Below are 25,633 nucleotides of genomic sequence, written 5' to 3' on the forward strand. Positions count from 1 at the left end.
GGATTGAATGAGACAGTTGAGATAGTGCCTGGCACATAGTTGTCGATTGAGAAATTGGAGCTATGATTATTATTGATTGATTTTTCCTTTCACGTTCATGTCTGCCTTGGGCAGCCCTCTCTGAAAAAGCCCCATGCGCTCCAGGTCACTTTGTTTTACAGCTGGAAGGAGGCAAGGCTGCCACAATATGGCATCTTTTGGTTATGGAGGGCAGGTACACAACCTGCCACTGAAAGGGGGGTAGATTTCCTTTCCTCTTCTGGTAATGTGGGCAGATTCAGAGAAAGGTGCATGGAGCTCTCAGAAATGAGAGTCAGAGCTGGGGCTGATGGATCAGGGACAAGCCCCCAAAGCTCACCTAGATTAGCAAGAGTAGTTCACCATCCCTCAGGTACCTTCCCTAGGCCATTCCAGGAAACTTGGATACTTGGAGGAGCAGGGGTTGGCATGATCTGGTGTGAAAGATGGGTGCTGTTGAAGGGGCTCATTTAGATTTGTGAAAGGTGTTTGGTACCTAGGTCACTTGATACCTGTCCAGGGAGACACTGGGTTCTAAGGGAATGTGCCTGGCCCAGGAGATCTGGCTTCTCTTGCTGCATTGATTCTCCCACAGAAGATGCAGCTCTGGGCACTACACTTCTAGCTTAATTTTTTGCCTCCTGCTGAGGTATTAATCAATCTGCAGTCTTCTGCTACTAGATGTTAATGCAATCAAAGAGATCACAATGACCTTAAGATTTCCTGATTAACTCCACCCCCCCCCCCCGGCCCTAGTCAGCATTACTTTCTTTAATTTCTCAAAGCTTGGCTCATTTTCTCAGCTTGCTTGGCTCTGCTCCATGCTCCAGGTATCTCTCACCTCTGCTGGGGAGAGGGTTTTGGTGAAGTGGTTGAGCTTAGTGGCAGACAGAGAATCCCTATCCTTAAATGCAGGCATACTCTTCCAAAGAGAAAGGTTTTTGGGTTTTGACAAAGAGCTATCTCAGAAAGGCACTTTTGTAAATGGTAAGTGTGTGTATATATATGTGTGTGTGTGTAGAGAGAGAGAGAGAGAAGAAAGGAAGAGAAAGAAGGAGGGAGAGAGAGAGAAGAAAAGGAAGAGGAGGAGGAGGAAGAAGAAGGGAAGAGAAAAGATGAGATCAGGGTGTTGTAAATCACGAAGCTTGAGAAAGTGGTAGAGAAACCCAGTAGGAACAAATTGAAATGACTCTTTCATCTGAGGCCAAATGAAATACTGAAAGAAACTTGATAACCTGCTGAGGCAAAAGATAAGTACCAGGGATTACCAATTTTCCAGAGGCTTCTTTAATAATGTGCTTTGAGATCCTCAGTGGGAAGGAGCTTAAGATACAGAGGCTGATAGATCAGCTATTTGGATGGGCAGCTGGAGGTGATGGAAACTGCCCAAAGCAGGACTTGTGATGTTTCTCCCACAAATGTGTTCCTCTTCTAATCAATCCTACTCAGTAAATGGCACTGCCACTCAGCTGGTTGCTTAAGTCAAACATCTAGTAGTTATCCTGAGTTCCTCTCATACCCTCACACATCACATCACATCACAGCCATCAGCTTCCAAATATATCCCGAATTCAACCACTTCTCACCAACCTTCCAAATACATCCCGAATTTGACCACTTCTCACAGCCTCCTCAGCTATTACCTAGTGTGAGCTTCCATCATCTCACCCCTGGACCACTGCAATAGGCTCCTATTTGGTCTACCTGCTCCCAGTCTTGCCCCCTTACTAGGGCTGCCATTTATGAATGTTCAGGGTATATATGGCTCAAGGATACCATAGCTATGGTGTGCCAGTTATATCATAGAACACATATTAACTTATATAAGAGCGTACAATGGGTGCTGACATTCTGGGCTTCTTGGCTCCAGGTCTGAGAACTGTGGAAGAAAGCCTGCTCCTATATGAGCCTGTACCAGTAGGGGAACCCTGGTGGCGTAGTGGTTAAGTGCTATGGCTGCTAACCAAAGGGTTGGCAGTTTGAATCTGCCAGGTGCCCCTTGGAAAGTCTGTGGGGCAGTGCTACTCTGTCCTACAGGGTCGCTATAGTCGAAATCGACTCGACGGCACTGGGTTTGGGTTTTTTTGGACCAGTACACAGGGTCACACATACATTCAGGAGAACACACATACTCAAGTGTGTGCATGTACACACACACCATTCACTGGCAAACACAAGTTGATCCTGTCCACTCAAGCCCAGGTTGCCCCCTGAGTTCACTTCTCTCCCTCAACCCCCATTGCTCTTCAAGGCTGAAGTCCCATCCCTCCCTCCCAGTTGCCTCATCTGGGGGATGGGACAGTTGGCTGCAAAGTGCTGCTGCTGATGTATGTATTCCAGTGACCAGGAATGTGGCAGTGAGCACAGGAGCTCTGACATACCCCCTTGGGCAGAACTTACAATTGTTTAGGTTGAACAATAAAAGATTAACCTTTTTTTTTTTTAACTTGAGGAAGGGACATCTTTTTGTAATTCACACAAAGACACTGGACCAGTTACTGACAGCTCCGCCTTCAACAGTCTCAACTCCAGGGAACCATCAACAAGAACTTGAGCATTTGAGCGTATTGATCCTTGGCTTAAAACCATCTAATTGTTTGCCGGTAGGCTCACCTGGCCTACAAGGCTTAAATGATCTCGTCCCTGCCCTTGTTTGCAGCCTCATCTCATATCACCCTCCCTCTTATGCCCACCCCCCCAGCCCCCAACCACACTGATTTTCTGTTCCTGTCTCATTCATGTGGAAACCCTGGTGCTGTAGTGGTTAAGAGCTACAGCTGCTAACCAAAAGATCGGCAGTTCTAATCCACCAGGCGCTCCTTGGAAACCCTATGGGGCAGTTCTACTCTGCCCTTTAGGGTCAATTTTTTTCTTTTAAATCTCATTCATGTTGTGTATTGTCTGTCCAACCCTCCTTCCAGAGTGTTAATAACTCTGTTAAGCAAGGACTTTGTCTTGGTCACCATTATGTCTTTATGACCTAGCACAGTGCTCGGCATATAAAGCTGTTAGGTGCCAGCAGTCATTTTTGACTCATAGTGACCCCATGTGACAGAATAGAACTGCCCTATAGGGTCTTCTTGGCTGTAGTCTTCACAGAAACAGATTTCTAGGTCTTTCTCCTGAGGAGTTGCTGGGTGGGTTCAAATTGCCAACTTTTCAGTTAGCCGCCAAGGACTTAACTGTTTGTGCCACCAGGGCTCCTTTTGACATGTAATACCAAAACAAACAAACAAAACCCAAACCCATTGCCATCCAGTTGATTCTGATTCATAGTGACCCTATAGGGAAGAGTAGAACTGCTCCACAGGGTTTCCAAGGCTGTTCATCTTGCCGGAAGCAGACTGTCACATCTTTATCCTGTGGAGCGACTGGTGGGTTTGAACTGCCGACCTTTTTGGTTAGCAGTCGAGCGCTTAACCACTGTGCCACCAGGGCTCCTTTGTCGTGTAATAGGTAGTCAAGAAATATTTGCTGAGTGAATAAATAAATGAACAGGAAAACGGGCAATTTCAGCCCATCGGACTGACTCTAAGATGAACCTCCACGCAGCCCCATCTCTAATGTGCTTTCAGAACTTCTGGCGAAATGAGATAGCCAGAAAATGCAGGCTGAAATCAGGAAGACCAGTTTGGCCGGTAGCAATAATAACAGCATCACCAGCAGTTATTGAGACATTATTAGCAGGTACTGGCCATTGCTCTATACATTTTACTGATTTAATTTCCACAGTAACCATATGAGGTAGATTCTAGTATTATCTCCATTTGGCAATGACGAAAGCGAGACCCAGGAGATTCAGTAACTTGGATTCAAACACATGCAGTTTGACTTGAATCTTTCTGCTGTACTGTGGAAGAGTGAGAATGCACTCATTTCCTCTGGTCTCTTTTTCAAAACGCCCTGGGATCATTTCCTCTTTACAATCTCATTTGTCTTGAACCCAGCCCTGGGAAGCAGGTAGGGGAGAGCTTGCTATGTTGGCGGACAGCAAGCAACCAGCGAGCGCAGGTCTAGTTAGCGTCCCCACCGGGAACGAGACATGTCAGTGATTGACAATACAAATTAAAAAGCAGGGATATTTTATACTTTCATGATATTGAAGTCTTTAAAACCCTCAAATTCTAAGCCAGCCTCACCAAACTAAAAGGGAGTTGCAGCAGCAAAGTAAATTTTACACCTCTTCAGATTTTTCTAACATCAAATGGAACGCTTCCACTGAGGTGAGAATGACATTAACTTGAAGCTCTGCGGGGCTGAAACCTCAGCTATTACAAGAGCTGGATTGCACCCAGCACCTTCACATGGGAAGAGAAATTAACACACAAGGAAGAGGGAACTGACTAGGCAGGCTTTGCTATCCTGACTACGTATAAAGAAAATGAAAAATAAAGCAAGATAGGGAAAAGGAAGTATAATCCTATTGAATGCTCATCTTTAAGATGTTAGCATGCTTATGGGCATAATAGAATTATTTTTTTTCTTATCTCTTTTGACCCGGTTTAACAAAAGACTGTTGTTTATAATGCAATTTGAAGTCAGCTTACACTTGTATATATATACCCAGAGGCTGAATCACAAGGCTATACCTGGGACTTTCCCTATATATTATATCAGACTCCTAGAATCAGAGAAGGGACCTAACAGACCATCTTGTTCCACTCATTTACTTTCTAGATGAAGAGACTGAGGCTAAGAGAAGGAGTCTTGGTTTTTATTTTCACGAGGCGCTCAAGTGTATGTCTGTGTGTGTATCTATGTGTATGTGTGTCTGGGGTGTGTATGTGTGTGATGGGCTCGCAAGTGGGAGGTTTCACTCGGGAGCTGTTAAGTAAAGGGGAGAGAAGGAAAGAGCTACCCTATGGAGGGGAAGAAGTGAAAAAAAATGTTAGAATCCTTACAGTCTTTGATAAATAGCTGTTCGTTTGTCGCATAAACATATACTGCAAACAACACCTCTCTCAGTGGGGCAAACAGAGGGGAATGTTCTCAACAGAGGGAGGGCCTCAGCTGAGGAGGCTAAATGGGGGCATTTATCCCTCCCAGCCTGTTTTTTGCCATCGTGGAGATGGTCCAGTTCACCATCTAGGTTTTCCGTGAGGTCTCATCTTCTAAAGGCTGCGTTGGTAGTGAGTGGTGGCATTTAACCTCAGTGGGAGGGATGGGGCCTTTTTCTTTCATCATGAAATCCATTATTTGTCTTTGAAGCATAGTGCAGAGCTTTTTGCAAATTGCATGGCAAAAATAGAAATGCAGCCACTACTCAGTACAGCCCATGGAGGTCAGGGCAACCTGTCCCTCAGGCAGTGTGTACGGAAAGCGTGCTCATTTCCGAACTAAATGGCAAATCCTGTGGGCCATCTCTTCCTCTTCTGCCTTAAAGGGCGATAGATTTGAAATGAGGGAGCTGGGAGCTCTGGAGAAAGCCAGTCGAAGTGCCAGAGGGAGTCAGAGTGTCTCAGCCTGAACTATGAACTTACTGTGAGACCCTGGGTAAATCACTTCCCCTTTCTGGGCTTGACTTTTCTCATCTGCCCCACCTGCCTCACTTGCCTCATGGGGTAACTGAAAGATCTGACTGTGGAGAAAAGAGACTCGCATAAGCTCTGGAAAGCATAAAGCTCAATACAAGTGCAAATTATTATTATTGTTGTTTTGCCTGCTTCTTGCCTATGGTGGTTGGACCATTTTGGTGTATGACTTGGAATTTGAAATAATATAGGATAGCCCAGGATGGGTCCAAGGTCCCTGGGATTGCAGAAGGGAGATTTGTGGGAGGTGTCATTAAGGGTATAGCACTGGCCTCAGACAGACTCCTCGATGGATCACAGACCTGCCACTTCCTTAACCCCTCTGTGTATGTCCTTAGGCAGCTTATTGAAGCTCTCTGAGCTTCAATTTCCTCATCTATAAAATGAGGTTGTTGTGAAGATTTAAGTAAGAGAGTGAATGGGAAGCTCTTATGCCAGCAGCACTGGCATGTGGTAGGCATTTGATAATTATTATTGATGTTGCTGTTTGCTTTTGTGTGCTGAGAACTGTGATTCCTTAAGTGCATATAGCTCAGTGGTCCTTGCTAAAAACACAGATTCCTGGGCCTCATCCTGAAGAAATTCTGATTCCATAGATTTGGAGTGGAGCACGGGAATATGTATTTAATAAGGACTCCAAGGGATTGGGAGCCCTGGTGCCACAGTGGTTAAGAGCTACGGCTGCTAACCAAAAGGTGAGCAGTTTGAATCCTCCAGCCGCCGCTTGGAAACCCTATGGGGCAGTTCTACTCTGTCCTATAGGGTTGCTATGAGTGGGAATTGACTCTATGGCAATGGGTTCCAGGGGACTGTGATGTGGGACCAGATTTGGGGAGTATCGTCTAAGCAGTGTTTTGCAAACTGCCAGTGATTCTGCACCGGTCAGGAAGTCAGTTTAATGAATAGTGACTAGCATTAAAAAAAAAAAAAAAGAATGGAATAAGAAATAACACTGTGGACTTCACCCAGTAAGGCTAACTATTGCTTTTTGAAATGTCTGTTTTCGTTATATATATATGTGTGTGTGTGTGTGTATCTATAGATGTATATGGATATATATGCGTGGCCACCAGGAGAAAAGACCTGGCAATCTGCTTTCTTAAAGATTTCAGTCCAGGAAACCCTATGGGACAGTTCTACTCTGTCATATAGGGTTACTATGAGCTGGAAGCGATTCACACCACAGAACAACAATGAATAAACACATATACATATAAATACATTTCAGTAATTTTTGCTATATATTCTAGAAACTAGAAAAAAATATAGTATGCGTGTCAAATGTATTTCTTCTGTAGGTCATGGTCAAAAAAGTTTGAGATACACTGAATGATGCAATCTTTCATTTGGGGAAACTGAAATCCAGAGAATTGATGCATCAAATCCCAGAGCAGGCAAGAAATCGCCACCAAGAACATGGAGTACAATCCATTTCTCCTCTCTGCCTATCTTAGGCTAGGTTCTCTAGAGAAGCAAAACCAATGAAGCATATAAGTATATACAGAAAGAGACAGATTTATAGCAAGGAAATGGCTCATGCGGTTGTAGAAGCTGGAATGTACCAAGTGGATTAGGATAGAGGCTTCTCCTGATTCACAAAGCCGCAGGGGCTGAGGAACCCAAGATCAGCAGGTCATTGAGCATAGCTCTTATTCACAGGCTGTGAATATCCGGCAGGCAAGACTGCAAGTCTTCTCCTTTTTCACTTAGCTGCAGGGTCTGGAGAACCAAAGGTCGGCAGGAGAGCAGGGCTGTTGCCCACAGGCTGTGGAGATAAGCTGCTAGCTCAAGTTCCAAGAACTGAAGGTCAGACAAACAGGAGGGAGCTGCCGGATCCAGAGCAGGAAAAAACCAGACATCCATTTATATTCAGATGCTGGCCACATGTCCAAGGAAACTCCCTTTCAACTAATTGGCTACTCACAGCAGATCATGGGGGTGCTCACATACAAACACTGAGAATCATAGCCTAGCCAAACTGACACACAATCTTAACCATCATACTGCCCATGTCTGTCATCCCAAACTTGAGTCAGTAGAGCTGGTTGCTTTCTGATTAGAATGAGTTCTCATATTGTATAATGGCGCTGGCCTTAGATGCAGGGCAGATTAGGGATATTGCTACTGGTATCAGGCTGATTGCATTGACCACATTAGAGAGAAAATGCATCTGGGCTTATTGGGGTATTTAGTTGCTCTTGGTTAGTGAGGGCTTTGTACAAAACCTGCCTGTCCAAATAACTGTCATGACTCTCAGTGATGAAGGGCATGGAGACTTAAAAAGAAGCAAACCCTGAAAAACAGATTAATTAGGGTAAAGAGTAGTCATAAAGCCCATTCATGTGAGTCCTACCATCTTGAAGCATGTTAGCTTTGACCAGGACTGGGAGGATTTGGTAAGAAATTACCCTGAGATCTTTGATAACCTGTGAGTGGCAGCAGGGGGGACTGCACCAAATATGCTTATTGAATATACATGAGTGAGTAAGGAAGTGGGTAGAATTGATGTAGAGAGGCCTGAGCTTTGAAATAAGGCTCTCAAGGGGAATCTCCCCCCTTAGGGTAAGATTTTTTCCATCTTCCTAAAATCTATAATAAATCTCCATTTACCCAACGTGATGGGAGGATGGAATCATATGGTTAACTAATGATTTTGGCTAGCCGATTTGCCCAATTTTCAGAGCCTTCAAAAAAAATGTACTGGACAGTACTCCGCTAATCATAATTGGGTCTTTTTTTGAGGACACAGCAGGCACTACGTGTTCTTGTTAGGTCTGCAGGACCATCTTTATGAGCAGAATACATTTTTGCAGTTGTGTAGTGCTAGATATTTCTCAAAATGCTTTCCTTTCTTTCTCATGTGAACCTCATAGCAACCCTGGGAGGTAGGGGTGGTATTTTTACGTTCCTTCATTTTATAGATAAGGAAACCAGTTCTGAGAGGTCATCTCACTCACCCAAGGTCTCTTGGCAAGTCAGTGGCTGAGTCAGGACAAGACCTCAGATCTGCTGACAGCTAGGTCAGTGCTTGTTTCACTACAGCATGCTGTGCACAGCAACTGCTCAGGTTATTAGAAGTTTCTAGTTGTTTCTATTCTAGATAACTTGGGAGGGGTAGGCCATAGGCCATGAAGTAGCTTTAGAGACTCTGAGCTGAGAAAGTAGATGGGTTCCTGGTTACATGTGGCCATGCCACTTTAGATACATTTGAATGAGCTAAGGAGCTTGTTAGTAATGAAGATGGCCTGGCTCTGCTGCCAGATTTAGATTCAGTAGGCCTGGGATGGGGCCAGTGATTCTTGTGCAGCAAGAGGAGGACCACACACGAGAAATATTGATGGGGATGGGCGATAAGGGAGATTCAGAATAATTGAAAAATATCAGGAGCCCCAAATCCTATATTTAGCCACTGAATACAACCACCTTTCCAACAAAGTCCATTGTCTGAGAAATAGAAAGAGGGAAAGAAACTGATTAAGTCTACTTTTACTTTCTTTCCTTTCACTCTTTCCTCTGCTTATAGAAGAGCTGATGATCAAAGCAATGGCTAAGGAAAGGGATGCAGGAAGCTTAGTTAGTCCACAAACAGTTCTGTATGCCTGACTAATAATTGTCTTCTGGCTTCACAGTCTTGGGAAGGAAAGTGGGGCCCTACAGGGTGAGTATAGGGATGCCAAAACATCCCCATCTTTGCCATGGACAGTCTTCATCTGGACAGGTCCGGTGTGTTCCTCTTGGCTCAGATATCCCCCAGAAGGCACTAGGCCTTTTTAGCCTACATCCACCAAGCATGGACCAAGGCACCAGGAGGCCAGATGGGGCCAGAAAGTCCCATCCTCAGAATATACCCAAGGAAGCAAATGCTTTGCAGGGCAAGGTGTTCCAGATAAGGTGCTGGGAGACAGAAAGGAAAGTTGCTGCTTGAAAAATCTGATCTGAACCACAGGTATAGGCTGGGAGACTGGAAAGCTAGTACCAGCTGGACTAGATACCTGCTGGGCTGTGGGCCGTGTCAGGTTATCTGGCACTGCCCAATCAGCTATGCCAAATGGCTTAGTATGACAAATTATTTTAGTGCCCTCCCCTACACATTGTTATTTCATTAGCCTACTGGGTCTCCTTTTAGAGCAATACAGGATAAGAGTGAGGGGAAGTGCTGGGAGGACGGCTACAGTCTGGAGGCTCTTCCTGTGGGAGCCAAAAGTCCTTCAGTGAAGTCTCTTTCTCTGGCTCCCACACCTTCCTCTTAAATGGTTTTGGTGGTTTATATTATTTGGAGTTTGTTTTTTTTGTGATCACTACCAATAGGACAGAATTGAGTTAATACAGGACAGAATTGAGTTAATAATTATATCTGGCATGTGTGGTGTGTGTAGCCATTGGCAGATGCTTGTCACATACAATATCTCATTTAATCCTTCACACATGCTTATGAGGTAGGTAGTAGTATATGTATTTTACAGATGAAAGACCAAAACAAAAAACAACTTGAGAATCAGTGTGACCAAATGACTTACCCAAGGTCACATAGCTAGGAAGTGGTGAAACCCAGATTCAAACACAGGCTTTTCTGTTTTCAAAGCCAGTATTCTAAACCTCTTAACCACAGCCAGAGCCCTGGTGGCACAGTGGTTAAGAGCTCGGCTGCTAACCAGAAGATCAGCAGTTCAAATCCAGCAGTCATTCCTTGGAAACCCTATGGGGCAGTTCTACTCTGTCCTATAGGGGGATCGCTATGAGTTGGAATGGACTCGATGACAACGGGTTTGGTTTGTCTGTTTTTTTGTTTTGGTAACAAAAACCAATAATATTATTTTCCTCCACCCCTTGCTGAGCAAATCCTGTTAATTCTATCTCATTATTTCTAGAATCCATCCTTTCTTCTTTATTCCCATTGCTACCACCACTACTCTAGCCCTGAAACAGTCACTGTTGCCATAGCCTCCTGCCTCTCTCACCTACTCACTTATCCATTTTTATCCCTCTCTTATCCATTGTCCACACTGCAGCCAAAGTGACATTTCTAAACCACATATGTAATCATTCATCCTTTTGCCTGAAGTCTTCCAGTACTCCCCACTGTCTAGAGGATTAAGTTCACACCTCCTAGCGTGGCAATCTGACCATAACCATCTTTCCAGTGTTACATTTTACTATTCTCTTGGTAGGAGATAAATTCCCAAATTCTCATTTAACCTATGCTCCAGCCACACCAAGCTACCCATGGTTTCCTGGGCATGTTATGCTCTTTCATTCCACAATATTCTCCTAATGCCCTTCCCTGTTTGGAATGCTCTACTTTTCTCCATCTGGCAACCAACTGTCATTTACTCTTTAGCTCAGCACTTCTCACGTATCAATGTGCGTAGAAGAAATCACCTGGGCATTTGTTAAAGTGAGGATTCTGATTCAGTGTATCTGGGGTGGTACCTGTGATTCTGCACTTCTAATGAGCTCCCAGGGGATGCCCATGCTGTTGGTCCGCAGACCATGCTTTCAGTAGCAAGAATCTAGTTGATAATATGAGATGCTTATATATAACCCAATTTGTTGATTTCTCAACTAAAAAAAAAACCAAAACATTGCCGTCGAGTCGATTTTGACTATAGGACAGAGTAGAACTGCCCCATAGGGTTTCCGAAGAGCAGCTGGTGGATTTGAACTGCTGATGTTTTGGTTAGCAGCCATAGCTCTTAACCACTGCACTGCCAGGGCTTCTTCTCAATTTTAGACAATACCTGTTGACTCGTCTTCCTGGTATGAAAAAGGAGGAATTAACTCATTTAACCCCTTTTACCCAGCACTTGATATTTACCATTTGAGACACTTATACTGCCTTTGTGAAATCAAATAATAAACTAAAAACTCTGTTTTGATTTACGTTAACCTACATCAGTATCTTTTTAATCCTCACTTGGTATGTTAAGGCTATTAGCTCCCCTAACCTTTCATTCACTTCTCTTTCCCCATCTAGAAAAATCAGCTACTACTGGGCTCCAGTGAACTGTGGTCCTGTGGGAATGTGGTCACTTTGTCAGCAAAGCTTTCTTGGACCAACCTTTGTAAAACACTATTGATTGTTGAAATGGCAAATGTTTTGTTACTTATATTTAACACAATTAAAAAAAAAAACTCTGTGGATCGCATGGTTCAATCCCATTGTGTATGTGGTCTCCATGTGTTGGGAGCCCACTCAATGGCAGCTAACAACAACAGTGAGGAAGTACACACTCAGAGAGGCTAGGTACTTTTCCCATGGTCACACAGCTAGCTTTTGGCAGAACTGGGTCTTGAATCCAGGTTTCTTGCCTCCTACTACATTCACCTTGCTGCCTGCTAGGCTACCACCCTTCTGTTGAGAACTGAGCTAATCTGCTCTGTGTAGAGGGCAGCTTTTAGTCCCCAGTCCCCTTCTCACAAGGAATATGAGTCTTCATCACTCATCTGATAAGCCCCAGGCACTTCGCACCAGAGTATATGAATTTACCTGCCTTCCCTATTGCAACTCTGGATATTGCCTCTTGGCACTCTTTATTGCTTTTGCTCTGGTGATAGAATCAAGACAAGGTCTTTATAGGAATGTTATTAGCATTGGTCCCAGCCAGCAGTGTCTTCTCAGAGAATCAGTGTGGTCTAGTGCCTGGTGGCGTAGTAGTTAAGTGCTATGGCTTAACCACTGAACTTAAGGGTTGGCAGTTCAGATCCGCCAGGCGTTCCTTGGAAACCCTACAGGGCAGTTCTACTCTGTCCTATAGGGTCGATATGAGTTGGAATTAACTCGACGGCACTGGGTTTCTGGGTAGTGCAAAGAAGCTGAGGCTCAAGGTCCAGAGGGCTTGGCTCAATTCTCAAAGGTTTGACCTGAGACAACTTACTTAACCCTCCAGCCCTCAATTTCCTTAACTGTAAAATGAGAAAAATAAGATCTTGATTCTCTTATCTCTTGGGGCTGTTGTGAAGCTAATGTGAGAGAATATGTTTGAGAATGCTTTGAAAAAAATATTTTTCAACTATGAAGATATAATATTACTATTAAATCAGTAAAACAGTTATTGAGCACCTACTATGTGCGAGCTAATGTACCAGTATTCAAGAGATGCCAAGGAGCACAAGGCCTGGCTGCCTCCATGAGCTTATAGTCTAAATGAGAAGGAGGTAGATACGTGAGTGGGAAAATAGCCAACCAGAGATGACCAGGGCTAAAAAAAAATGTGGATACTGTAGGATGAAAAATCATGGTGGAAGGGGGTGATCATTGAAGGCTTCCAGGAAGGGATTGGATTTGAGCTGTGGTTTGGAAAATAGGGGCAGGATTGGGCTGCTAGAAGAAAGAGGAAGGACATTCTTGGTAGGGGCAATGGCACAAGTAAGGGCTGAAATCACAAGGTGTGCTGAAGGCCCAATTTGCATGGAGTGGAGGCTGGCAGATTATCGCTCCTCAAACTTCTCCGCTTGGCTGGAATGCAGAAGACAGACTCAAAGCATCCTTCTCATGAAACTGAAGTAGAGGCCAAGTGGGACTACTGATCACTGCCCCATAGGGTTTCCAAGGAACCGCTGTTGAATTTGAACAGCTGACCTTTTGGTTAGTAGCCAATCTCTTAACCACTGTGCCACTACGGCTCCATAGGAGGGCCTAGTTCTGTGGATGGGCATAATAATAGTTCCTACCTCATGGGGCTATTCTATAAGTGAGATGATGTGTGTTAAACATTTAGCACAGTGCCTGATACATGGTTATTAGTTAATAAATATTAGGTGTCATCATCAATTTTCATCTTACTTTGAAGTCAGGGGTAATGACATGAGCTTTGCAATCTGACTGATACTAGTTGTGTGTCCTTGGGCAATTCACATTACCTCCATATTCTCAGTTTCCTTATCTTTATAATGGAATAATAATAGTTCCAACTAAAAAAGGATTATTGTTAGGATTAAATGAGTTAATCCAAGTAAAGTGCTTATCACAATGCCTGGCATAGAGTAAGCATTCAATAAATGTTAGTACTATAAATAGTATGGCTAGTTCATCATTAATGTAATATGACTACATAACAGAAAGCCTGGAAAAAATTAAGAAAAATACACAAAATCATTCCAAATCTTAGTACTAAGATACAACACCTTGTTATAATTTTGGGGTTCTGTTCTTAAATCTGAAATTTCCTTTGTTGAGAAAATCAAAACTGCAGAAAATGGCATGGATTTGAGATGCAGTGGCCATTTCATTTAACAAATATTGACTGAGGAGCTACTATGTACTAGGCCATGTTGCTGGGATGCAACAACAAACAGGACAAGCGTGATCCCTGCACTTAAGAAGCTTATAGGCCCAGAGAGTGGGATTGTTGTTCTTATCGTTGTAGTTGCCGTTGAGTTGATTCTGACTCGTGGTGACCTCATGTGTGCAGAGTAGAACCTCTCCCTAGGGTTTTCAAGGCTGTGACCTTTCGGAAGCAGATCTACAGGCCCTTCTTCCGAGGCGCCTCTAGGTGGGTTTGAACCACCAACCTTTAGGTTAGTAGTTAAGTGCTTAACAATTTGCACCACCCGGGGAACCAGAGGGAGATAGGAAAACAAAATAAATGCATAAAATGGATAATATGTAACATGGTATTAAGTACTATGGGGAGAAAAGGTTAAGATAGGGGGATAAGGAATTCTGAAGTGGTGAGGAATGTGGGGGTTAGGGGAGTGGGACCAGTAAGGTCCATGGTTTTAAAGAGGGCGGTCAGGGAAGGCCTCACTGAGAAGGGGATCTTTGAGTCCAGCCCTGAAGGAAGTGAGGAGGTGAGCCATGCAGGTATCTCAAGGAAGAGTATTCCAGGCAGAGAGCAAAGGTCTCAAGGGTAGGACCAAGTTGTTTAGGGCTTTGTAGGCCATCATGATGACATTGCCATTCAGAAGGAATGAGGTGGAAAGCCATAGGAAAATTTTGTCTCAAGAGGGCCATCATCTGACTGACTTCCCCTATTTGGCCCTCTGCTTATTTTGCCCCCGTAGGCCTTGGCCAATAAGGACCCCTGGTGGCGCAGTGGTTAAGAGCTAGGCTGCTAATGAAAAGGTCAGCAGTTCGAATCCACCAGCTGCTCCTTGGAAACCCAATGGGGCAGTTCTATTCTGTCCTACAGGGTCCCTATGAATCAGAATCGACTCAATGGCAACAGAGTTTGTGTTTTTATTTTTATTTTTTAGACCTTGGCCAATACTAAACAAGAGGCAGCAGCCCAAACAGTTCCTGCAGAGCTGTCTTTAGGCCTCTGTGGACTGCAGAGAGAGGGTTCATTTGTCTGGAGTGGGAGACAAAGAGGAAGCGATGGTGTGGAGAATAAAAGAAAGAGATACAGTCTCTTGGAGCTGTCAGGGACCCACACAGTATAATTCTGCCACTTGGCATCTGTTCATCCAGCCTTGGCTTACACACTCATTGTTTCACCAGCCTGCTCAGCCTCTGAAGGACCTTCTCAAGGTCAGAAAGCCTTTTGACACATTTCCTGAAAATCTTCCTCCTTTCCACTGGGTGGCATTAGTCCTAGTTCTGTCACTTGAGCAACCCCAGATGAGTGCACAGGGAATCACTTTTGAGGTTTGAAAGCATCCAATATACACCCCTGCCCCTTTACTTCTCTCTTTTTCAGGCCCTGTGTTTCTAGTCCCTTCCAGAGGCATTCCGTTATACAGGAATGGATTTAGAACCCTTTGCCAATCTCTTGGCCCTGCTCTGGAGGTGTTCCACTTTCTTAGTGACCCTCTTAAAATGTGCTGCCTAGCATTGGATAGGGCACTCCAGGAAGGAACAGTGGAGATTGCAATGTGGCAATTGTTTTCTGGGATCGAGAAACTGTACTTTGATTAATACAACCTAAAATTGTGCCCTGTTATTAGCAGCTAAATTATTTAGCTACCTAAAACTTTTGCCTCAGAGTATACTTGTGCAACTCAACACAGACCCCCAGGTCTTTGTTTTTATGTGAGCTGCTGCCAAGCAGTGCTTCTCCTCTCCTGGCCTCACAAAATGGACTTTGAAAACTTTTAATTAAGGAATTTTTTTATCTTATTTAAATTTCACCTTTTTTGTTTTAGCCCAGTGTTCCAGCCCATCTGAGTTCGTTTTGAATCTCAATTTTGCCCTTCCACGTATTTGATATCCCTGCCAGCTTTGGGTCATCATCAGACGTGGTAAGTACATTTTTTGTGTCATCTAAGTTATTAATAAAAATGGAAAAGCCCTGTGGCCTTTCTCTAGAGACCTTTCTGCTGGTTGCTTTGGGTAAAATGATTTAGTCAATTGCCAATCCATTTGGCTGTATTATAATCTGTTTAATATGTTACTGTCTCAGCTCATTCATGAGAAGGTTATGGGAGACAATTTCAGAGGCATTGCTGAGTCCAAGATACATTGTGATTTCAAAAGAAAGGATGGATGAGGATGTAGGGTGATCTAAGATGGAGCCTTTTGGTTTTCAAAATGGAAATACTATTATTGTTTCTTCCAGTTATAGAAGTAATATTGGCTTGTTGGAAAGGTCAATAGCACATATAAGTATACAAATTAGAAACTGAAAGTCTCATTGTAATTCTGCGCATGGACACCCCAGCAGATAATAGCGGTTAATGATTTTATGCATGCGTGAACGCAGATCTGTGATTTAAATGAGGTCATAGACTGTTGTGTTACATTCTTTTCTTCAAAATGTCCTTCCTTGTCAGAACATACAGTTTTATCTCATCCTTTTTAAACAACAGCGCGTGTCCTTTGGATGTTTCATAGTTTATCTCATCCATCCCACACTGATGAGCATTTAGATCATTGGCAAATTTTTCCTGTTGGAAGCAGTGTTGCATGATGAACTTCCTTTGCTGGCCTGATGAGATGTTGTGCTGGGTGCTGAGTGCTGAATGCTGGCTCCTGGATTCCCATTCCTTTTCAGATCTTGTTGTCTATGTCTTCAATGTCCAAGGAGCACTTCTCTCTAAGAAAGAAGAGCTAATGAGGGAGCTGCCAGCCCCCCACTCATCATGGCTTGAATTTGAAAGTCTAACCTTGTTCTACTCTGGAGCAGAGTTAAAGATGTTTGAGTTACCAAGGGCCTTAAGAGGAGCAAGACACCTTAAGATCAAGCCCTGAGGGACAGACAGGCTTAACGGGAGGCTACAGCGCCAGGCTGGCACAGATAAGGTGATTATTAGGAACCAGGCTGGCACAGATAAGGTGATTATTAGGAACCAGGCTGGCACAGACAAGGTGCTTAGGAGACTGCCTTGCCATTGAGCCACTCTTCCCCTGTCATATACCCTCAGCTCCAACCAAGCCAGGCTACTTGCTGGGCCCTGAATTAAAACAACAACAAAAGAAAACAGTTGCCATCAAGCTGATTCCAACTCATGATGACCCTATGTGCTTCAGAGCAGAACTGTGCTCCATAGGATTTTCTTGGCTATGACCTTTCAGAAGCTAATAGCCAGGACTTTTTTTTTTTTGAGGCACTTTCAGGTGGGTTTAAACCACCAGCCTTTTGGTCAGTAGCCCAGTGCTTAACCATTTGCACCACCAGGGCTGCCATGGGCCCTGAATAGGCACCTACATTTCCATTTTCATACCTTTGCTCCTCCATGGTGTCTTCCTCCCTGTACGCATGTACCTCCCAGAACAAGATAGGAGCTGACTGTTCTGAACTCCCAGAATACTCTAAGAGCATGGGCTCGAGAGTCTCACCTATGTTTGACTATCAACACTGCACCTGCCTAGTTCTGTGATATTGGATAAGTCATTTATCCTTTCTGGGTCTAGTTATCCTCATCTATGTTATTGTTGTTGTTAGTTGCTGTTAAGTTGGCTCCGATTCATGGTGACCTTATGTATAACATAATGAAACGTTACGTGGTACTGCACCATCTTCACAATCGTTGACACGTTTGAGTCCGTTGGGATCAATAGGGTTTCCATTGCCTAGTTTTCTAAAGTACATTGCCAGGCCTTTCTTCCTAGTCTGTCTTAGTCTAGAAGTGCCATGGTTGACTGGTATTTGAAATACCAGTGGTATTGCTTCTAGCATCACAGCAATACTCAAGCCACCGCAGTACAGCAAACTGACAGACAGGTGGTGGATTCTCACCGATAGAATGAAAATATATGTATATGAGATATTTCAGAAACACCTAGAACAATACCTGGCTAAAAAAAAATAAGCACTTAATAAATGCTGTTGTTGTTCAGTGCTGTTGAGTCAGTTCTGACTCAAAGCAACCCTGCGTGCAGCAGAATGAAGCACAACCTGGTCCTGCGCCATCTTCATGATCGTTGTTACACTTGAGCTCATTGTTGCAGCCTCTGTGTCAATCCATCTTATCGAGGGTCTTCCTCTTTTTCACTGAGCCTTACTTAACCAAGCATGAGGTACTTCTCCAGGGACTGGTCCCTCCTGATAACATGTCCAAAGTACTTGAGACGTAGTCTTGCTATCCTCGCTTCTAAGGAGCATTCTGGTTGTACTTCTTCCAAGACAAATTTGTTTGTTCTTTTGGAAGTCCATGGTATATTCAATATCCTTCACCAGCACCATAATTCAAACGTGTTAGTTCTTCTGTGGTCTTCCTTATTCATTGCCCAGCTTTTGAACGCACATGAAATGATTGAAAACCCTACGACTTGGGTCAGGCACACCTTAGTCTTCAAGGTGACACCTTTGCTTTTTAACACTTTAAAGGGGTCTTTTGCAGCAGATTTGCCCAATGCAATGAGTCTTTTGATTTCTTGACTGCTGCTTCCATGGGCATTGATTGTGGATCCAAGTAAAATGAAATCCTTGACAACTTCAGTCTTTTCTCCGTTCATCATGATGTTGCTTATTGGTTCAGTGGTGAGGATTTTTTTTTTTTATGTTGAGGTGTAATCCATACTGAAGGCTGTAGTCTTTGATCTTCATCAGTAAGTGCTTCAAGTCCTCTTCACTTTCGGCAAGCAAGGTTGCTAGCTGCTATTATTTTCATCATGGATGATCATATTACCTACTCCATAGAGTTATTGTGAAGATTAAATGAGGACATATGTAAGGCATCCATCACAGTGCTCAGCATAAATTGGGTGCTAAAGAAATGATGTTGTTGTTGTGTGCTGTGAAGTTGATTCCAACTCATAGTGACCCTATAGGACAGAGTAGAACTGCCTGTAAGGTTTCCTAGGCTGTAATCTTTACAGGAAGCAGACTGCCACATCTTACTCCCATGGAGCAGCTGGTGAGTTTTAACCACCAACTTTTTGATTGGCAGGCAAGTGCTTAACCCCTGTGCCACTAGGACTCCTTAAAAGTAAATGATAAAAAAAAACAAAACAAAAACCTGTTGCCATCAAGTCGATTCCAACTCATAGTTACCCTATAGTGATTATTAATAGTATTTCTGTCTCCATTTGGATACTGTCATGGAATGAATTGTATCCCACAAAAATATCTGTCAACTTGGCTAGGTCATGATTTCCAGTATTGTATGATTGTCTATCACTTTATCATCTGATGCAATTTCCCTCTGTGTTGTAAATCCTATCACTGTGGTGTAATAAGATAGATTATTGGCAGCTATATTGATGAGATCTACAAGACTAGATAGTGTCAAGTCAATCTCTTTTGAGATATAAAAGAAAGAAGTGAGCAGAGAGACACGGGGACCTCATACCACCAAGAAAGTAGTGCCGGGAGCAGAGCATGTCCTTTGGACCTGAGGTTCCTACATGGAGAAGCTCCTAGGACAAGGGAAGATTGATGACATGGACCTTCCTCCAGAGCTGATGGAGAAGGAATTCCCCTGGAGCTGACATTCTAAATTTGAACTTTCAGCCTACCAGACTGTGAGAGAACAAATTTCTCTTTGTTAAAGTCATCCACTTGTGGTATTTCTATTATGGTAGGACTAGGTGACCAAGACACTTACCTCATTCTATCTTGTGTAACTCCTATTTGTGTACATGTCTTGATCTCCCCTCTAACTTATATTAGTGGAGGTCCTTAAAATTTAGATGGATGCATGCTGCCATCACTTTTCTTACTGTCTTTTCTAAAACTATTTCTGCTTGGGCTGTTTGTGCTAGTTAGAAATTATCTCTCCCATTAACTGATCATCTGGGTCTTGTCCCTAGGGTAGGTTTAGAATTACATCTTCTAACCACTGAACACAGAACTAACAAGCTACAGAATCTTAGCTGTGGAAGTTTGTCCAGAAACTAACGGCCTTGTGTGTGTTTATGTGAGCAGAATGTATTTGTGCACCACTCTCAGGTTTCTGGTATCTAAATGGAAAGGGACATTAGGTCACCAGCTCTGCCTAGGACACCATCAAGTCTAACCTAGACTGCCACGATAGCTTCCCAAATTGTCTCCCTGCTTCCACTCATGCTCTTCACACAGCAGCCAGAGTGATCTCTAGAAGATAGTAAATCAGATCATGGCCCTCTCCTCAAACCTTCCAGGGCTCTCATCTCATGTCGCATGAAGTCCAAATTCCTTCCCATGGCCTACACCCTACCCTGCATAGTCTGGCCCCTGTGTATCTCTCCAAACTCATCTTGCTCCACTCTTCTCCTTGCCTACTCTATACGACCCGCAGCAGTCTTCTGTTCTGAGAACACACCAAGCTCACTCCTGCTTCAATACTTTTACTCTCATTCTGCTGTTCCACCTGGTATTGAATCCCAACTTCCTCAAGTTTTTTTTTTTTTGTCCTTCAGATTTCCATTTAAACGATCCCATCTCAGAAAGGTCTTCCTTGTCCGCCCTATCTCGAGTAGGTTCCTGTCCCCACGGTTATTCTCAAACTCATTGATTCTCAGTCTCCATTGCATATTAAGGATCACCCAGAGAACATTAAAAAAAAAATCAGGCCCCTTGTAGACCAAGTAATTCAGAATCTCAGGGGTGAGGCCCAAGTATTGTGTTTTTAAATGCTCCCCAGGTGATCCTAATGTGTAGCGGAGGTTAAAGGCCTCTGCTTAATCTATCAACTTGTTTATTTCCCCCTTAGCACTTATCACAAGCTGTAAGTATTTTATTTCATTCATTTATCCAATAAATATTTATTGAACCCTTGATATGGGCCAGGCACTCAAAACACTGGGAATAAAATAGTGGACACACTAAATACAAATTTTAACCTGTAAAACTTCCATTCTAGGAGGGAAAGACAGAAAGTAAACGAATTCTTAAAGTAAGTACAGGATGTTAGATAATGAGAAGTGCTAAGGAGTGAAATAAAGCAAAAAATGGAGATATGGCTCTTTTGGGGGGAAGAAAAGTTTTAGATAGAGTAGCCTGGGAAGGTGAATTTTGAGTAAAAATAGGAAGGAGTGAGGGATCTAGACCTGCAGTATCTGGATGTAGAACATTCATGGCAGAAAGGAGTCTGTACAAAGGTCCTGAGGCTGGATTATACCTGATGTATTTAAGAACAGCAAGGGGCCAGTGTGGCTGGAGAGTTGAGAACAGGGGGAATTGTGGTAGGAGATAAGTTCAGAGAAGTAATGGGGGGCAAGGTCGTATGGAGCCTTGTAGATTATTATAAAAAAATTTGGCTTCTACTCTGAGTAATAAGGGGTATTATTGGAGAGTTTTAAGCAGAGAGTGACATGATCTGGCTTAGATTTTAATAGGTTCACTCTGACACTGTGTTAAGAATAAACTGAAGGAGGGAAAGGGTGGAAGAAATAGAACAAACTAGGAGTCTGCTGCATTAATCTGCGTGAGAGATGATGATGGCTTGGACAAAGGTTACAGTAATGGAGGTGATAAAAAGCAACAAGAAATGGTCAAAACTTGTATATATCTTGAGAGATAGAGTATACAAGATTTGCAGACAGATTGTGTGATGGGAATGAGACAAAGTGCACAGTCAAGGATGACACCAAGATTTTTTGACCTGACAGTCTAGAATAATGCAGTTGCCATTTAACTGAGATAGGAAAGACTATGGGAGGAGTAGGTTTTAAGGAGAAATATCAAGGGTTTCAGTTTTGAACTTGGTATGTCTGAGGTGCTATTAGACATCCAGGTGGAGATATCAAGTAGAGAGTTGACATGCAAACCTGGAGTTCATAGGAGAGGTCTGGCCTGGAGATAAAACTCTGGGAGCCATGAGACTGGATGAGATCAGGTAGTTCATGCAGAAAAGACAGAGAGTAAGTACATGTGGAAAGAAGTCCAAGGACTGAGCCCTAAAGGGCTTCAAGGTTTAGAGGTTGGGCTGAAGAGGAATAAGCAAAGGAGACTGAGAAGGAGAAGCCAGAGAAGAAGGAAGAAAACCAATAGAGTATAGTTTCCTGTAAGCCAAGAGGAGAAAGTATTTCAAGGAAGAGAGAATGGTCACTTGTGTCAAATGCTGCAGATAGGTCAAGTAAGAGGAAGACTGAGAATTGACCATTGGGTTTTGTAATACGAAGGTCACTGGTGATCTTGGTCAGAAAGTGATTAGAATGAGTTCAAGAGAGAAAGGAAGGAGAGAATTTGGAGACAATGAGTATAAACAACTGTTTCAAGGTTATAATAAGAAGAGGAGGAGAGCATTGGAGCAGTACCTATATCTGGAGAGGGAATTAGAGTCAAGACAAGATTTTAATTTTTTAGATGGGAGTGATCGAGAATCCCACATTAGAGTGCAAGGTTCTTGAGGGCAGAGACTTTGTCTTTTGCATCCCCAGCACCTTCCACAGTGCCTATCATATTGTAGGCACTCAATAAATGTTGTTGAATAAGAGAATGAATGAATAAATGAGTGAATGAAAGTAGATGTAAAGAGTTGAGCAAGAAATAATAGCAGCATAAAGAGCCAGGTGAAATTAGGTAGCACTTTTTTTTTTTTTCTGGCTTTAGTTCCGGTCATTCCTACCACCCTCCTGGCACACCAAGCTTGCCCCAGGGTCAGACAACCTGAATATGGGTTAGCATGGCACAATTCCCTTTGCCAGGAGGGTATGCTGTGTCTCTGTAGCCACCTGTTCCAGGGAGCAGACAGGCCTTCGGACTGTAAGAACTGGGTGTGGCCAGACAAGACCTCAGAGCTCAGGAGCACACCAAAAGAGAGAAGCCCCCTTGCGTTTGTTGGGCATGGTCTGTTTGCAGTCCAGAACATGTGTGAGACATGTGCCACACTGGCATGCTAGCCTGCCCCTGCTGGCAGGAGGCTTAATTAATAACCTCATGTAGCTTGGGCCAAATAGCAGCTAACAGGAAGTCCAGGAAGCAGCAGCCCATGCCCATGCAATGACCAGAAGCCTTGGCACCTGCCCCATCCCTGTTGCTGCATTGCACAATCCGCACAGTGTGAGGTGAGGGGTTAGCCCAGCAGGGCTCCCCCATGGTGCCTATTGCTGGAAAGATGACATGGCCAAGTGCTGGGCTAGCACGTAGGAGGTGCTCAGCAACTTTTGAATGAAAGCCCTTTTGGGACTCTGGGAAGTGACACAAAGGGTGAGGAAAGAATGCTTCCTTTTCTGTGCCTTCCCCCCATCATCTCACTCTATGTCCATATACAGCTCTGTGCAGGGCCACAGCCAGGGCAAGCTCATGTCCTATGCTTGGAAGAGGGAACGGAATCTCCCATAGTTCGTTAGCAGCAATTCCAGACAGATCTTTTCCATCTCTTCGTCTTATATCCAGAGACTCTACCATTGAATCAAGTCTTAGAATTCCAACAAATTCATTCAACCAGCATTAGCCTAATACCTCATCTGGGTCACATCCTGTGCATTTTCTCAAAGTCGTAACTATATACTAAACTACTACTAATAATTGCAGCTAACACAAACTGAGCGCCTACAATGGGCCAGGCACTGGGCTAGGCACTTTATGTACATTGTCTGTTGTATTCCTCACGCAGCCCTAGGAGTGAGGTACTATTACTATCTCTATTGAACAGAAGGCATTCAAGCTATAAAGAGGTAGAGTTGGAATTCAAGGCCAGCTCTGTGTCACTAAAGAGTCACACTCTACATGATTCCCTGTTATAGCAGCAATAGTGCTCTTTTAAAACTTATATATCAGATAATATCATTCCTCTGCTTAAAAGCCCGGTGTCTTCCCATCACACTTAGAATAAAATACAACTTCCTTCCTGGGCCATTAAGGACTGGCATACTGGCCTTTGCCTACCTCTCCAGTCTTGTCTTGTTCCCTTCTCCCAGTCCCCTGTAAAACCTGTGGACTAGGTTCCATAACAGTAGTAGTGTTCTGCTTTAAGTACATTTGGTAGGCTGACTTGGGTGCTTATCACCATTTACAACGACACTTCCCTTGGAAAATGCCTTCTGCTCTCCAAACAACCATCCCAGGATCCCTGTTTTTATAGGGTGGAAGCTGCTGTAATTGTCAGTACACTCATTGTTCCAAGAATACCTATCGGACTGTCTTAGTATTCTCTCTCACCTTCATTGGAAGATCCTAGACTGTTTACAATGTCCCAGACCTTGTCCAGCACCAAGAAGACTGTGATGCTGAAGGGCCAATGTAAGCCCAAATTCTTACTCTGATTGCTGGCATTTGGTGAGAATATACTCTATGTCTAGGGCAGTACAGAGATAGAGGACTGACTGGATTAGGAGACAAATGACATAGATCCTATTCCCAGCTCTTTCATTCATTCACTAGGAGACCTTAGATAAATCCATTCACTTCTCTAGGCCTCAATTTCCTTATCAGTCAATGAAAATAATAATCTCTGACCCTAAGGGGTTGCTTTGAATATCTAAGGGGATGATCTATTTGAAAGTGTTCTGCAAAGTACATAAATTTGCGTAATAATAATTCTTATTGAGTGCTTACTATATTTCAGATACTGCTTTAAGCACCTGACATGTATTTTTTTGATCAATCCTCAGAACAGCCCTAGATATTAAAAAAAAATAGTATCTCCATTTTACAGATGAGAAAAATGAGGCACAGAGAGATCAAGTGATTTGTTCAATATTACCCAGCTGCTAAGTGGCAGAGCTAGAGTGTGAACAGGCAGCCTGGCTTCAGAGCCTGTTGACTGAGCCACTGCACTTACACATGAAAGGTATGGGGTTGTTTTGAGTTTTTTTTTTTTTGGCGCTGTTATTTTTTTAAAGTAATAATAGTAATAAACCTTGCCATCACATGCCCAAATTTTACAGCTTTATCCTCTCCCTGGGGGGACATGCTAGTTGGGTTCCTTCACCTGTTACTGTTTTGCTTTTTGGTAGGTGACCCCCAATGTGCCCCAGCCATCTTAGCTTCCCCTTCCTCAAAGCCAGTAGTTTTCTAGCAAACCCTGATATCCCACAGAATATAATCTCTCCATCTCCAGAAACAAGTGTGGATGCCTGGTGGACTGGTCCCTTTGTGTTTTCACAAGTACTGAGCACCTAGTATGTGCCAGGCACTGTTCTATACAAGAGAGAACAAAACAAACAAACAAAAAAATCCGCCCTCCACAAATCACTCCTGCAGTATTCTTGCTAAAAATGCACAGCCACAGTCTAATCATGAGAAAATATCAGCCAAATCCAAACAGGAGACATTCTACAAAATAATTGGTGTGGACTTGTCAAAAGTGTCAAAGTCATGAAAGACAAAGACTAAGGAACCGTAACAGATTAGAGGAGACAAAGGAGAAATGACAACTGAATATCATATGAGATCCTGCATTGGATTCTGGAACAGAAAGAGGACATTAGTGGAAAATCTAGGAAAATTTTAATAAGGTCTATAGATTAGTTAATAGTATTATAGCAGTGTTAATTTCCTGGTTTCAATAATTTTACTTTTATTATATGGAGTCCCTGGGTGGTGCAAATGGTTAAGCATTGGACTCCTGACAGAGATTGGCGGTCCAAACCCACACAGAGATGCATCAGAAGTAAGGCTTGGTGATCTGCTTCCAATAGGTCACGGCTTTGAAACCCTATGGAGCAGTTCTCTGCACTCTTGGGGTCTCCATGAGTCAGAACTGACTTGATGGCAGCTAACAACAGCAACAACTATTACTATATAAGGTGTTCACTTTAAGGGAAGTTAGGTGAAGGGTATGCAGGAACTCCCTGTACTATGATTACAGTTTTCCTGTAAAGTCTAAAATTATTTCCA

General features: G+C 43.3%; 1 protein-coding gene across 2 annotated transcripts in view; it reads left to right on the plus strand.

The window, feature by feature from the left end:
* PAK3 (p21 (RAC1) activated kinase 3) overlaps positions 1-25,633 on the plus strand; it is a 298,000-nt gene that overhangs the window by 38,889 nt on the left and 233,478 nt on the right. For both annotated transcript variants that reach the window (XM_064278684.1, XM_010594684.3), the window contains exon 2: positions 15,633-15,728. The gene's annotated coding sequence lies outside the window, so the exon portion shown is untranslated. The remainder of the gene's footprint in view (positions 1-15,632; positions 15,729-25,633) is intronic.

The sequence above is a fragment of the Loxodonta africana genome, chromosome X (assembly GCF_030014295.1).
Source record: "Loxodonta africana isolate mLoxAfr1 chromosome X, mLoxAfr1.hap2, whole genome shotgun sequence".
NCBI classification, from domain to species: domain Eukaryota; kingdom Metazoa; phylum Chordata; class Mammalia; order Proboscidea; family Elephantidae; genus Loxodonta; species Loxodonta africana.